This window comes from Triturus cristatus, chromosome 3_1 (genome assembly GCF_964204655.1).
Source record: "Triturus cristatus chromosome 3_1, aTriCri1.1, whole genome shotgun sequence".
NCBI classification, from domain to species: Eukaryota; Metazoa; Chordata; class Amphibia; order Caudata; family Salamandridae; genus Triturus; species Triturus cristatus.
The window spans coordinates 350,266,640-350,280,784 of NC_140583.1; the positions used below are offsets into that span (position 1 = coordinate 350,266,640).

The 14,145-nt window shown below is 46.4% G+C and overlaps 1 protein-coding gene across 1 annotated transcript in view; it reads left to right on the forward strand.

The window, feature by feature from the left end:
- Positions 1 to 14,145, forward strand: part of ENTREP2 (endosomal transmembrane epsin interactor 2) — a 1,789,361-nt gene that overhangs the window by 367,447 nt on the left and 1,407,769 nt on the right. The gene's annotated exons all lie outside the window — the stretch shown is intronic.

Here is a 14,145-nt window from a genome sequence, read left to right on the forward strand (position 1 = left end):
GGTTTAACTTCTAAAGCACCAGCTCCCACTCCCCGGGACAGGTGGGCAACGGACCCCCCCTCCAAACTCTCTATCTGCGCTCAACTAACCGCAGCTGCACCTGCGGGAAACTCAACTAATGTGGTGTTGACAACATGCTAGGCTTTGTTGCTGAGTTCACAGTCCAGACCATTTGTGAGGGTCTCTTTTATCTGGGTCAGTACAAGGCACTGCAGTGTTCCCAGCTCTGAGCTGCCTCTGCCACCCTCAGACCCCAGGCCCCCTCTTATGGTCCTTATATTTTATTTACAGTAAACCTCATAGAAAATCCTGTCTGTTGTGCTTGGAGTGACCACCAGTGACTGGACATTAGAGTCTCCTGATGTGATTGAACTGTGCTCTGGGTCTTTGGCCTCTATGTCCTATGCCTGCAATTGCAGCCCAAACCTGCTGCCGCTTAGGGAAGCTGCTGCCTCCATCCTTCGCTGCCACTCCTGCCGGCTTTCTACAGGCATGGGGGCTGCTGCATTCGCGATTCCTTCTCTTGACCTGGACCGAGACCTGCGTGGTTGGCTTTTGGGCACGCGGCTTCTTGTACCTGGTTGCAGGTGTTGTTCCAGCCAGTCTCATACTTCCTGAGGGGATTGGAAAAATCTGTATCCCTCTGCAGTTGCCACTTGGCTTGGATTGGCTGGGAACAGCCTGGCATATTGTTTAGGCTGGTCACTTTTTTTGCACCCTGGAAGGGCTGTCTCATTTTCTGTACCTCTCTCCAGAAGTCCGGGAATATCCTGACCTCACTATTTTTCACCCTTATTGAGCCTTTGGTCCGGGCCTGTTGCAGGATATGGTCCCTATCGTTATAGAAGATTAGGCATAAGAGCACCAGTAGTGGTGAGGCCTCTGGAAGAGGGGGCACACTGGGACCCTGTGTGCTCTCTACAGGGCAAAGAAAGAAGACCGCTTCTCTCCAGTTATCTCCTCGCTGAGCCATTTTCCCAAGAAAGTTGTCATGTTAGCCCCTTCAATACGTTACGGTAGCCCGGCTATACAGACATTATTCCAGATGGAACGCTTTTCTGCATCTTCTGTGCATAGTTCCAGCAGTCTAACTCTGTGTCGTCACTGACCATGCTGGTGGCAGCTCCTCCAGGGTTCTCTCAGCTGTGGTTACCCGCTCCGCTAAGCAGCGATGATCGTCCCTCAGTATCTCCATATCTGTTACAAGATGTTCAAAATGCACTTCCAGTGCTTCAAGAGACGCCCTTATGGCCTGCATAATGACCTGCAATGTGGGATCCGGGGGGAGTGGGATCCTGTCTAGGTCCTCTTTCCCCTTCCTCTCGCTTACTTTCGGATGTGCCGTCCTACTCTGGGGCCTCTGTGGCGATCTCCTTTCTTTGGTCTCATTTTCCACGCTGTGTGATGCTTAGGGGTGAGGGTCAATGCCAGCTGCTTGTTGCCAGCTCTATGATCGGGGCTGTCAGAATTTATAGTGTCACCTCGCTCTTCTTGGCCTGCCTAGGTGGTCTGCTGGCGTCTCAGTATCAGTCCCTGGGGTTGGTGCTCCTGGTCATTTTGATAGGGCCCGCTGGGGCCAGGATTGTTCAGGGATATCTCTCCGCCCTCCTTGTGCACAGTTTATTGCCTATTGTTGATGGAACTGGGGGGGTTCTGCTCCTTCCCTCCTCCTGATGATCTTGGTGGGATGTTGGTTATTGAATAGTTATTTGCAGCCAGTTAGGAGCTCTGCTCTCACAAAGTCGGCCCGAGGGTAAATGTTGCTCACATTCAAAGGTTGTCCCTTTGCTCTTCTGGCCCAATTTCGTGTCTGGGCCACACTAAGCAGCTTTACCTCTGCAGCCCCAGAGTCAACTTTCATTAAGACAGCCTTTACTGCCCATGGCGCGTCAGTAAACTATACACCCTGGGCTGCTGCAGGCCCCATCGCTCTGGGGATACCGTCCAGTCTGTCCTTTCATGTTCACTTCTGGGCATCTGCCTCCGAGCCTGGCTGGGTCACCTGCCCTAAGGGCCCCTAAGGGTGAGGGGGTGATCGTGTGGCAGGTGAGGGAGGCCGGGTCGGGTGTCTCGCGGTGGGTCTCCTCATGGGGTGGCTGCCCTCAGGGCAGGTACTGCAGTCTGTTCACCTTTGTCACAGGGCATCACTCGACCTACCTCCAAATCCACATATGCCAGATTTTGCCATCCTCCTCTGAAGGTCCAGGCAGCCTGTGGGCCTGACTCTTCCGCATCGTTCAAATCTTCCTGTTGGAGGCTCCATCCTGTATGCAGTGCAGGTGTTCCGGTGCCCACAGTCAATGGTTACTGAGCTCCGCTCCGCCGGCCCCGGGCCCTCCCCGCCCAGACAGCTGGCCACAGTCAGCAGGGCCTCCGTGGGATGGGGGAAGGGAAGGGGCCACACAACACCATGGCAGGATCAGTCACTGCTGCTGTATTGGTGGGCCAGGTCCTGGGCAGCCTCCAGATGCTTCTTCTGCCATCTGCTGACCTCTCAGCGTTTTGGCACCCCGGCGTGATCCATGACTCAAGCAGGGGCAGGCGCCGTTTTGTGAGGCTGCTCGCTGCCTGTCTCATGTCTCCACTCTCCGTAGTCACTACCTCACTCTCTGTGGCTCAAAGTGACTTTCACTGTTGTACCCACTTCTCCACTGTCGGTTCTTCACACTTCTGACCCCTTTTCCCCCATCAGGATTATCAGGATACAGTTGGATGGGGATCAATCTGTGGGAGTACTAGCTTTTGTAACTTACTCCATTGGCAACAAGCCACGCCCCCCAACCTGCCCAGTTTCATGTGCTGATTATAATGATTGGTAAAACTTGATCAGTAAGAACTATTTTATATTATTTTAATTCAGACTGCCATGTTATTGATAATGCACCATCGTATAGACCCATATACCCTGGCTCTAATGACGTAAACCATGATTTTCTCGATGTTCATGAGCCTTAGAAGTCATTGCTCCAGGCCATCTTTGAAAGGGTGTGATCAGGTATAGATTTTGAGAAATTCATGGATTGCTCTTCATGAGCGCCTTCGCCTGGCTGCATTTGTAATTGTTTAGTGGTTAGCACCACCTCTATGCTTTTTTTATTTTTTATTCTTATTTATTTATAAAGTTTTATATAGCACGAACATGACCCAAGCGGGTATTAGAGCGCTTAACATAATGATGAGGATAACAGAGAGGGAGACAGGTGGGTAAAACAACAATCTGACAGTGCAGGATAAACGAGTAAACAAGAGTAACACGGTATCAGAATACCACATAAATACAGTAAATACAGTAAATGAGCAAACTTGTGAGGAGGGGCCCACAGCGCATTGTTTCCGGGGGGTGTAGGTACATTACAAGTTCAGAACATATGCATAAGAAGTGCTTTGACTTCTTTTTTGAAAGAGGACGTTGAGGGATTCAGTCTGCTTTCCGGAGACAGGGCGTTCCGGATTCTAGGGGCAATACCGTAGAAGGCTCAGTTATAGGTTTTCTTTCTTTAAAATGTTTGTGGTTTCAGTAGTAAAATGCTAGAGCTCCTTAAAGATCTGCAACCATCTGAGAGTTCCAGTTTCCAGGCGAGGTACAGAGGGGTGTTAAGCTGAATGGCTTTGTGAGCGATGCAAGCAATTGTAAGATGAATCCTAGCCTCAATAGGAAGCCTGTTTAGATATTTCAAATCCGGCGTATTTGGATCCTGTGATGAGCCTAGCCGCAGAGTTCAGAGATGCCCTCAGCAGTGCCAACTTGTAGCTTGGAAGACCACAGAGAGTTGAGCTCCCATACTCCAATCTGGAGATGACTAGTGCTTGAACAGCAGACTTGAGGTCTTCTGGGGGAAGGAAGGGTTTTACATTCCTTAGTATGCTCATTTGGAAGTTCGCTCATTTGGAGGCAGCGCTGATGTGCTCCTGCATGCTCAGGTCCTTATCAAGTATTATTCCGAGAGATTGGTAGAGTCAATGATGTGTGGAACACAGTTGAGTGCCGTAAGCTGCTTCATATATTTAATGATAATAGGGGCCTGTTTGGGAGGAGAAATAAGGAGGAATTCCGTTTTGATGGAGTTTAGCTTCAGATGGTTGGAAGTCAACCATTGTTGGGTTTTGAGTAGCGTTGAATTGAGGGAATTGATGTCTTCGGGGGAGGAGATTTTCAAGTACAATTGGGTATCGTCAGGGTACATGTGATAGAGTATATTGGATGATTTGAGCATTTGCGTTAAGGGCTCCAAGAACAGGTTGAAGAGTGTGGGTGAGAGCGAGTACCCTTGTAGGACCCCCAGAGTGATCGGAGTAGAGTTGGAGAGGGCATGATTGACTTTAATTCTTTGCAATCTGTTATGAAGAAATGAGGCAAACCAGTTTAGCACTGATCCTGAGAGACCCATCCTGCGTTCCAGTATATCCAGGCGGTTGTGATGTTTGGCCGTATCAAAAGCCAATGAGAGGTCAAGGAGGATTAGAAGACATTCAGCATTCAGCATTTTTAGCGAGTCATCCATTATGTGGAAAATGGCCATTTTAGTGCTTCAACCCTGGTGAAAGCCCAATTCAAATTGATCAAGAAGCTAGAATTGATCAATGTGGCTACAAAATTGGACATGGACACATTTCTCTAGCAGCTTCGATAGAGATGGGATGTTAGTGATTGGGTGGAAGTTGTTAAGGTCGTCTTGCTCAGCAGAGGGTTTTTTAAGAATGGGTGTAACCTGGCCGGCATTTAGACTAGGCCTGGGCGGAAAATTCCGTTTTGCTCGTGAAATTTGCGGAATTTGGGTAATTTCGCATTCCTCGAAGAACGCGGAATTGCCAAAAATTCCGCGATCCGCGGCTTCGTAGAATTTTTTGCTTGTTTGCGCTTTCAAAATGCGTGTTCGCGAGATTTTTCTCCCCGAGCATGCAAACAGCGTTCACGAACAGGAAAAAAGTATCGCGAACGAGCAGAACAAACAATTCCGCGTGTTCGCTGAACTTTTGCGTGCTCGCAGAGACTTTTTACCATTTCGCAGAGCTTTGCGCAGCGCGACTACGCAAATTCCACCCACCCCTACTTTAGACAATCGGGAATCACACCTTGCTGTAGGGAAGCATTTACAATCTTGGTCCAGATTGGAACTAGAGACCTCTTCATTTCATTGTTGAAACTGGAGGATAAGGGGTCATTGAAGTGGTTGGAGGGTTTAAGTGTATTAAGTATGTTAATTATAGAGATTTTGTCAAAGGGTGAGAAAAGGCTTCAGGAGGTGCTATTTTTGAGAGTATACTCTAGAGTAGTGGGTGGCTGGGGGGATGGAGGGGAAGGGTCTGTTAGCTGGTTCATCGATGTCTGGAGATCAGTTTTAATCTTATCCATCTTTCCAAGTCAGCAAAATCATCACAATTTGGCTTTACGAATATAATTCTTCTTCTACATTGTTGACTTTGGTTTATCTGTAATGCGGCTGCAATGAAAAAAACTAGAGTGTGGTGCATCATAAAATCGAAATATGTGAGCAATGCACCATAAAAAGAAATGAGTGCCTTTGATTTGCTAATGAGACTGTGCATGTGATACATACATAGTTTTGCTTCTTAATGACCGGATGTATTGTACTATGAACAAATGAGGAGCATGTAAAGATGGAATGGTTAGCTGTCAGAATATCGTAAACAGAAATAATGTCTGACATAATTATTGTGTCCTAAATCTAGTTTACAAAAATATCATCCGACTAAGTATAGATATTCCATTATTAATTCAAGCGCGCGACATTTTTGTCGACAATATCTAAGAGTTAATATGTATGCCAGGCAATATTACAATTACAACTTACCTCACTGATATGATAATGACATCAGTTTTATATTCATTGTGTTGCTGTACAAAATAAATTTGTTAAGCTAAATGTAAAAATCCGAACACTACAGATGTTGACGTCTGTTATTGAACTTAACATTATTAGGTGGCACAATACATTGCCATTCCAGAATTTCGTCTTCATTTGATATGTAAATGTTCAGAAAAACCATGAGTGTTTAGTTGAGAAAGGAAGACATTTCTGCAGATGTGTTTTTTTTTTATTGGCCTATGGTTTGGGGACCCTCAGCCTTTAGCAGTAGAGAAGGCATTATGTTTTAATTTTAGGCCCAACGTCCAACTATGTTGATCCTACATTGGCTAAGAATCAGATGCGAAGGACGTAGGCGTTTTCAGTGAATGCTTGGCAATACGTTCAGATATATAATGTCAGGACTCTGACTGCGGGCTGTCGATGATTGGTTACAGGGGCCAATTGTTGTTCTGAATGTGGCCTCTACCAAACCTTTAGTTTATGCCAGTTATTCTTCATCAGAAAATGAAGAGAGTTCACTCAATCAAGACAAGTCTTCAAAAGTGTACATTGGAAAACATGCTTACAATTGAGATTGAGTAATGTAACATATCCCCCTTTGTCAACCATTATTCCTCTGCGAAGATGCTAGAAACAGAACTGAAGACCCCTATATTCCTGAGATAACAAATACACTCACGATGTTTCTCAAATAGCTTATGATAGAGAAAAACAATATGTGAGCTAATGGGAACAGAGAAGATGTGGCAGGAATCATACAAAGTTACATTGGAAATCTCTAAGCCTCATGCCTGTGATCCCAATGCTTAAATATGAATGAAGATGACAAAAGATAACCAGTGTATAGTCTTAGATAGCAAAGGAGAACAGGTGTTATAACTATGATGAAAAACATCCTGTGGAGTAAAATGAAACATTGCAAATGAGAAAGTAGGTAAAGAATACCTGGCTCTGCCTTCTTAGGAGAAAATGATCTTGTAGATGACTAATCTCAAATATGCCTTGTCCTCTCTCGTGAGAAGCATATCCCTTAGTGCAGTGCATATTGGGAGCTGTAGTTTCTGGTTTCTTCTATACAACCATGTAGGTTCAAACTGTCTTGTTTCTAGCAGGTCAGAGCAGTCTGTGCTTGGTACATTTTTGCTGGATAGTCACATCAGCTGGGAGGATAAAAATAACTGATTGTGGTCCTCTAGTAGACCATAACAGTGCATTGCATTTCTTTCTGCATAGTGTAGTGAATGGCTTCTTTTTGGATGTGTACCCCCAATTGTTGTACTGATGCTGCTCGTTGTTCGACTCTCAGGTCATTTTACCCAGGCCTCACTACATTTGCTCCGTCCCCTAAAACGTGTCCATGATTGCAATATGTAACTTTTCTGTCAGTCCATAGTATATGGTTCTTAATGGAGCCAGGTCCTGTCAGGTAAATGTCACAAGTGGACTGCAGCACCTACTGTGCCACCACTAAACTGGCAAGGCAAAGCAGGTCTTCAGGAGTGCCCCTGCAGCCTTAGTGTGCATTTTTAAAACTTCAACCTGGCAAAATAAACCTTTTGCCAGGCCTAAACCTTCCTTTTTAGGTCGAGCCTAGAGCCAGCGGGCATGTGCTGCTCTGCGAGACTTATTGTAGAGGAGTAGGAAATAGAAGCCCCGCCCACTCGACGCCCATATTTGCCAACGGCTTGTGTCATTGTCCGTCCGAAATGCTGGCTTCTGATTCGTTAATAGGCTTCTTAGTCCCTCCTTAGTACTGCCTCCTCTTCATTTGGAACCTGCCATTGTGACTGGCCCCTTTACTTTGGTTGTTACACGGTACGTGTTATTTAGACTGTGAGCACTATTTTCTTTAATGAGGTTCTCCTACGGCAGGCACGGCATGCTTAGATGCCTTCTTTACTCCCCCCTCCCTCCCGTTGTTGTGCCTTCTTCCCCCCCTCCCTCCCATTGTCTGTGTCTTCTCCCCCCAACCACCAGCCGTCCCGTTGACCGTGCCCCCTGCCCGCCCTCCCGTTGTCTGTGCCTTCTCTCCCCCCTCGCCGCCCTCCCATTGTCCATGCCTACCCGTCCGCCCGCCCTCCCTCCTGTTGTCCGTGCCTTCTAGCGCCCCCCACCCGCCCTCCCTCACGTTGTCCGTGATGCCTACCATTTGCAATGCAATAGATCTCGCGTAATTGCAAGACCTATTGTATTGCAAATGCTTGCTAATACTGGTAAGTCACCCCTAAGGTAGGGCATTTTTAGTGTTTACCTTCAGTTTGGGAATAGCTAGAACCGTGGTTCAAGGACTCAAATGAACAGCAATATAAAATCCAATCTGATGATTGTTTTGCATTTTAACTAGGTTTGGGAGTAATTACGGAGGATTTACTCTTAGTTGCACCCGCACTTGTGATTAAGTGTCATTTGGGGGTGGGGGGGAATCCTACCACAAGGGTGCATTTTGCACTAATAAATAAGGAATAAATGCTGCGAGTAAGTTGGGGGAAATCCTATCCAAAGTATACATTTAGCAAGCATGAGCTGCTGCTTATGCTGTTATTCATGGCCACATGTACAAAGGAAATAGTTTGCGATTACCTAATAGCAAATGTTTGTGATTTGCAATTAGGTAATCGCAAACACCAATGTACAAATATGTCTTTGGCACATTTTGCTATTCCAAGTTGTTCGCAATTAGATTTACCTCATGAATATTAATGAGGTATGTCTCGTTTTGCGACCTATTGGGATTCTCTAAAATCACTGGGACGGTGGCCTGCGGGGGTCAGCAGACCACCATGTCTGTGATTGCTTTTAAATAAAGCTATCTTTATAGTTTTTTAAATACATCCCCCTTTTTCTTAACCCCTTCAGTGCCCGCCCCTTTCCCCGCCCAGTGCCGGCCGTTGCATTAGCGGGCGGGGTCTATGACGAGCTGGACTCGTCATGGGCACAGCGCCACCGCGGCCCATGACGAGTCCAGCTCGTCATGGGCACTGAAGGGGTTAAAGAAAAAACTGAATGCGTGTAAAAAAATGAAATGCGTGCTCTTGAAAATGTTTTTACAAACTTTCACAAAGATAAAGGGTCCTTTGGGAACACCTTCTCATTTGCAAACGGGCTACTACCTACTTGACGTAGGTGGTAAAATGCGACTGTTTAGCGATCATATTTCGGTCGCAATTCATTCACACATACCACTGCGATTCAGTATTAGGAAGGAATTCCTTAAACACGCCTCTTCCTAATTCCAAATCACAAACCCAATTTGCGATTCGGTAATGGGTTACCGTATTCCAAATATGGATTTGTACATGTGAAAAAGGCTTTTTGCTTCCGCAAACAGGCCAATTTTGCAAATCAGCTAGTTTGCGACCATAAAAAGCCTTTGTACATGTGTCCCAAAGTTCTGTTGCATTTACTGATATTTCTTAGCACAAAATGTATTCTCATGTCTTTGGACGTGATGGGACATTTTTGTGCTAAGAAAACAATGCTAAATGCAGAAGTACCCTTCTTACGTAATTCAGTGAAATGTTGCAGAATTTTTAGGCAAGTCTGTGTGATTCTGCTACATGGAATTACAATAGTTATGCCCACCCCTAATTTTATTTTACTATTTTGAAAATGCCATTTATAGCAGGTTGGCATTTTCATGTCTAAAGTCTCTAGTAACCTTTTTAGAATTCATACCCAAATGTCGCATGGCAGATTGCTTGGAGGTGTGAATGGATCCCAGGAAAGGGAACAATGGGGCTTGGTTGAGAGGAAGTGTGACTTCATCCTCATGACAGTATGGCCTGGGGAATGTGGCTACAAACTGCACAAGCTTCAAAGGGGCTTCCCCTGTCATGGCCATATGTAACTCACATCTGCCATTGTCCAAGTAGTAAGAGCAGCACAAATCCCAGTGGGGGAAAATCAGTTTCAAAAATGGTTACAGGGCGAGTTCCTTATGTCCCAAGGCCCAGAGCTCTGACCAAGGGAAGGAATAATCTGTCATGTGGGATTTTGACAGAGAAGGGCACTGTGAGATTGTTTATGGCCAAATCCTCAGGAAATGATGTCAAAATGGGTAAGGTTGCCTCTGGGAATCGTTGTTCCTATTCGGTAAGGACTTTCCCCCCCTACTTGCAAACTAGTGCCAGGCATTGACGTGGCAACCCAGAGTACCCTCTTCTAAACACTTCTGGACTTCAGGAAGACAGAATAAGGATTGCACCTGCTGAACCCTTTGGACTTAAGAAAGAGACAGTTTGAAGTTTGAAGTTCATTGATTTATATAGCGCTGAATCACCCAAAGGGGTATCTCTGCGCTTAGGACGGTGGATTGATGAGCGGGAAAGCGGAGGACAAAATGATGATGACCATGACCAAGGTCAGGCTTGGGTCAATGTAGCACTGCCAGTTGCATTGGTTGGCGCTTGACAGGGGTTTGATGTAGAAGATGGTGGCTGTGATCACCACAATGACCGATCCAAGGGCATCTCCCATGACGTGCAAGAAAACCCCTCTGATGTTCAAGGCGGCCGCTTTGCTGACCTCTTATCTGCTTTCTTCATCGTCAGACCCATCTTCGATGTTCAGTGTATCACCTGCTCCGTCGGACTCCCTGCGGGCGGCTCCCCGCGGCTCCTCCTCCTCTGGACGCGCGGTCCCTGGCACCACCTACAGAGCACCTACTCTAACCAGTAGAGAGACACCCCAGAGGCTGAGCCTATCCCTACTTGAACCCAGGACAGAAATTTGGACTGCTAGGGTGAATTTGCAAGTCTGCTGTTAAGATACAGGAACGCAAATGCTGCAAGAACCCCACCTTCCTGCAGAGCACAGTTGACCAGTTCCAACTGGCCCTGTTCAGGAGCATGCTTGTGGCTTCCCCTAGAATGAGTCCTGATTTCTAACCCCCAAGTGGTGCCTAAGGTCCTGGAGCTAATGGAAAAGTGTAAGAGTGTACTACTCTTGCCTAACCCTAAAAGCTGGGAATTAGAAACTTTTCAGAGGATTCAGAGGCTACCACCAAACCGCTGTCAATCCGCAGCCGCTGACATCAAACTGCCAATCCGACTTAACTTGCTGGCTTGCCCCGATGAAAGAATCCTAACTTCCAAGTTTTTAAATCCAAATATAGAGGACTTCATCCCTCCCACTGATGACAAAACCTTCCTGGACCTGATCTGTGAACTTCACCTGCTCTCGGTTTTTTCACCTTCGATGTCAAGAGACTTGAACCTCCTGCCAATGCTGAGGCTCCAAAGAGGTTCTGCAGTGCAGCTGGCTGCTATCAACGAGTCCCTCTTTTGAATCCACTGGTACCCACACCTGCCAATGACCCAGTTCACATAGATTTTCTCCAAGAAAATGACTAAGAAGTTAAGCTTTCCACTGGGCCAAACCAGGTCCCTGCATCCGAGCTTGTCTCCATTGTGGTTGGCCTTAACTTTTCACTTTGGCCTCGTCTAGTGCATTCAGATACCAGCAGTTGGTACTATGTGCTTTTTGGCACTAAAAACATCTAAAACTTTGAAACTCAAATCTCGGTTCTCGATATTCAATTTTTGTTGTTTTGTTGTCCATTTACTGAATACTTTTATAAATTAGAGTGGGATTTTTATTGTGTTGTGTTTCTACTTTTTAACTATTTTGAATATGATAAATGCTTTACACAGTTCTCCTAAGTTAAGCCTGTCTGCTCTGTTCTATAGCTACCAATGGTTGAGCTAAGGTTAAAATGAATGATACTTAACTGGACCTGGCAAGAAATGGTGGCATCATTACTTTACGAGGGCTACCATACGCTTAACCTAATAATATACTTTCTCGCAAATAGCATACTCTATCACTTCACCAGATACAGATTATGTTTCTTTTTTTTTCAGTAAGGGAGCCTAGATAATTATAAGAGATATAGAGATGTCTTGTGAATGAGAAGTAACATAAATAGCTGGCAGAGACTTTTAAGGAGTAATTCTCCTGACTTTGCATCAGTAACTGGCATATTCCTGGCACCTCTTGCTTGCCGGGGAAATGAACCCTGACAGGATGGGAAATGAAATCAGAAGTGACGCAGACAGCAGTTAATAGTGAGCTAATGCACTCAAAAGCTGGAAGCAGAGATGCAGACTGAAGAAAGCTGAAAGATAATGTAAACAGGAGCATGCAGTGTGGCAAGCTGAATAGATGGATGCAAGAAATTACTGGAAGAAGCCAACTGAGATAGAAAGGTTGTGGTTATATATGCAAGTGTATTGAAGTCTACAGAAAAGTGTATGAGTAGAATTGAAGTGCATGGTAATGACTGGGAAATAATCCCATTATGCAAGTCCGAATATTTGGCTGACAGTTAGGGCCATATTGGGACAGCCGTATTCAAGGTGGCGGTCCAACTGCCACCACCCTGGCGGTCCGACCGCCATATTCCGATGGTGGCGGTGGGACCACCACAAGGCCGCCGCTCCTCTGCTAGAATCCAGGGTCCACGACGGTGACAGTGTGGAAAGGGTTTAGAAAATGGTGACAGTGACGGCACCGCCGAGCATATCAGGAGCTGCATTTCCACCACCCATTTTATGGCAGGGACCCCACCATTAAAAGGGTGGCAGAAATGCAGGGTGATTCTGCCCATGGAGATGTATGCGGGGGGCACATGTTGTGCCCCCACAAAACTGCATGGTTGTGCAGGCACTGTGCGCAATGCATGACAAGGTGCACGCCACACCATGCACAAATGTGCAGTAGGTGCTGTCACGGTGGCGGTATGCTGTTTAGGTTCTCCTATGAACCTAACATACCTGCTGCTATTACACCGCCACCACCCGCCTGCCTTGGATTAAACTTGTAATCCAGTAGGTGGGTGCAACAAGGGCTTGGCGATCTTCCTGGGACCTCGTGGTAGTCCGACAGGAAGTTCGCCAAACTTGCAATAAGGCTGTAAGTGTAGGATTGGGAAGAACCGTGGATGGGGTATTATTTTTTGTATTGCAGGTACAACAACATAGCCTCAAGAATTGGGTTTTGTTGTATTTCTTCTACTGGGAGAAAGTATGTGATGTGGTCTTCATTGTGCGCATGCCACCATGGTTCTAAATATAAAAGTGTTGTGTATGGGATTGCAAACCTTCAAGCTTCTCCATTTCCCTGCTAGGATAGTGAAAAGATTTTACGGAGGTGAGAAAGATTGAAAGTCTGAATAATATATTGTGAAACTGTTAGTGAGAAAACATTTGCTTCACAATGATTACCATATTTCACTTTTGCATTTAGTTTGAAAAGGTTTCTTTGCAAAGAACTGCAGGCCCCACATAACTTCAACCTTAGCAATTACCATACTTTGCCAATACATTAACTGGGTAGACGTATTGGTTAGTCGATCTCCAGTCTTAGCATCTTTGCCCACTATTGTTGCTATTATGGCAAAGTTTGAATTTAGCCCAAATCCTTCTGCTGAGGAAGCAGCAAAAAACGCCCTAGAACCCTCACCTTAATATTTATAGAAATAACAAGCACTATCAAAGACAATATTTCTCATTCTCAATATGCAAGTTCAGAATTGGCTTTGCCAGAGCTTGTTTGTAAGGCATCGTCTAAAAATATTAAAAGAAAAAAATCCCAAAAACTTTATGAAAAGCAAACTTAAGGTATCTCGAAATATTTTGAGGGGGCGTGTCTTGGACGCCGATAAGGACGGTCATGTGAGCTGAGAGCTCCGCGCCAACCTCACTGTTTATCGTGTAAGGGGAGCCGGACAGGCTTTTCTGTACCCCGAGAGGGGGGGCCCACAGGTGCAGGGGCCTGATTGAAAGAGATCGAGAGTTTCGCTCCCCTCTGCCACCGGACTGTGGACCCGAGAACAGTGAAACCCAGACTGCACACGTTGAAAATGGCGGCCGTCATCACCGGCCAAGATGCTGGGAAAGGCCGGAGGATGGCAAAACCTGGCGCCTGGAGGAGAGAGCGATCCCCCCCTTGAAGGTGGTGAGGGCTGAGCTCCTGTGGTGGGGACCTGTTTTTACCCGTACGCTGAACGAGAGGTGGCGACAGTGCTGGCGGCGCGTGTCCTAGGTGGACTTGAGGAGCGCCCGACCGCAGCGGTAAGAGACGCAGCTGGTGGGGGAGCACCGGGGCCGACCGCGACCTGGCCGGCAACTGGAGCAGAAGATCGGGTGAGCGTTTCATGTCGGCGGCGCATGTGCAGGAGTTCTTTGTAGTGCAGCCAGCATTGGAAAGTGCAAATGATCCATAAGACCGGGCGGAGAGAGCCTGAAGAGCTGCGTCATGGCAGCCTGACTGCGGCTGGGGATTGAGACCAACCCTTTGTGTAGCTCTGTGCTGC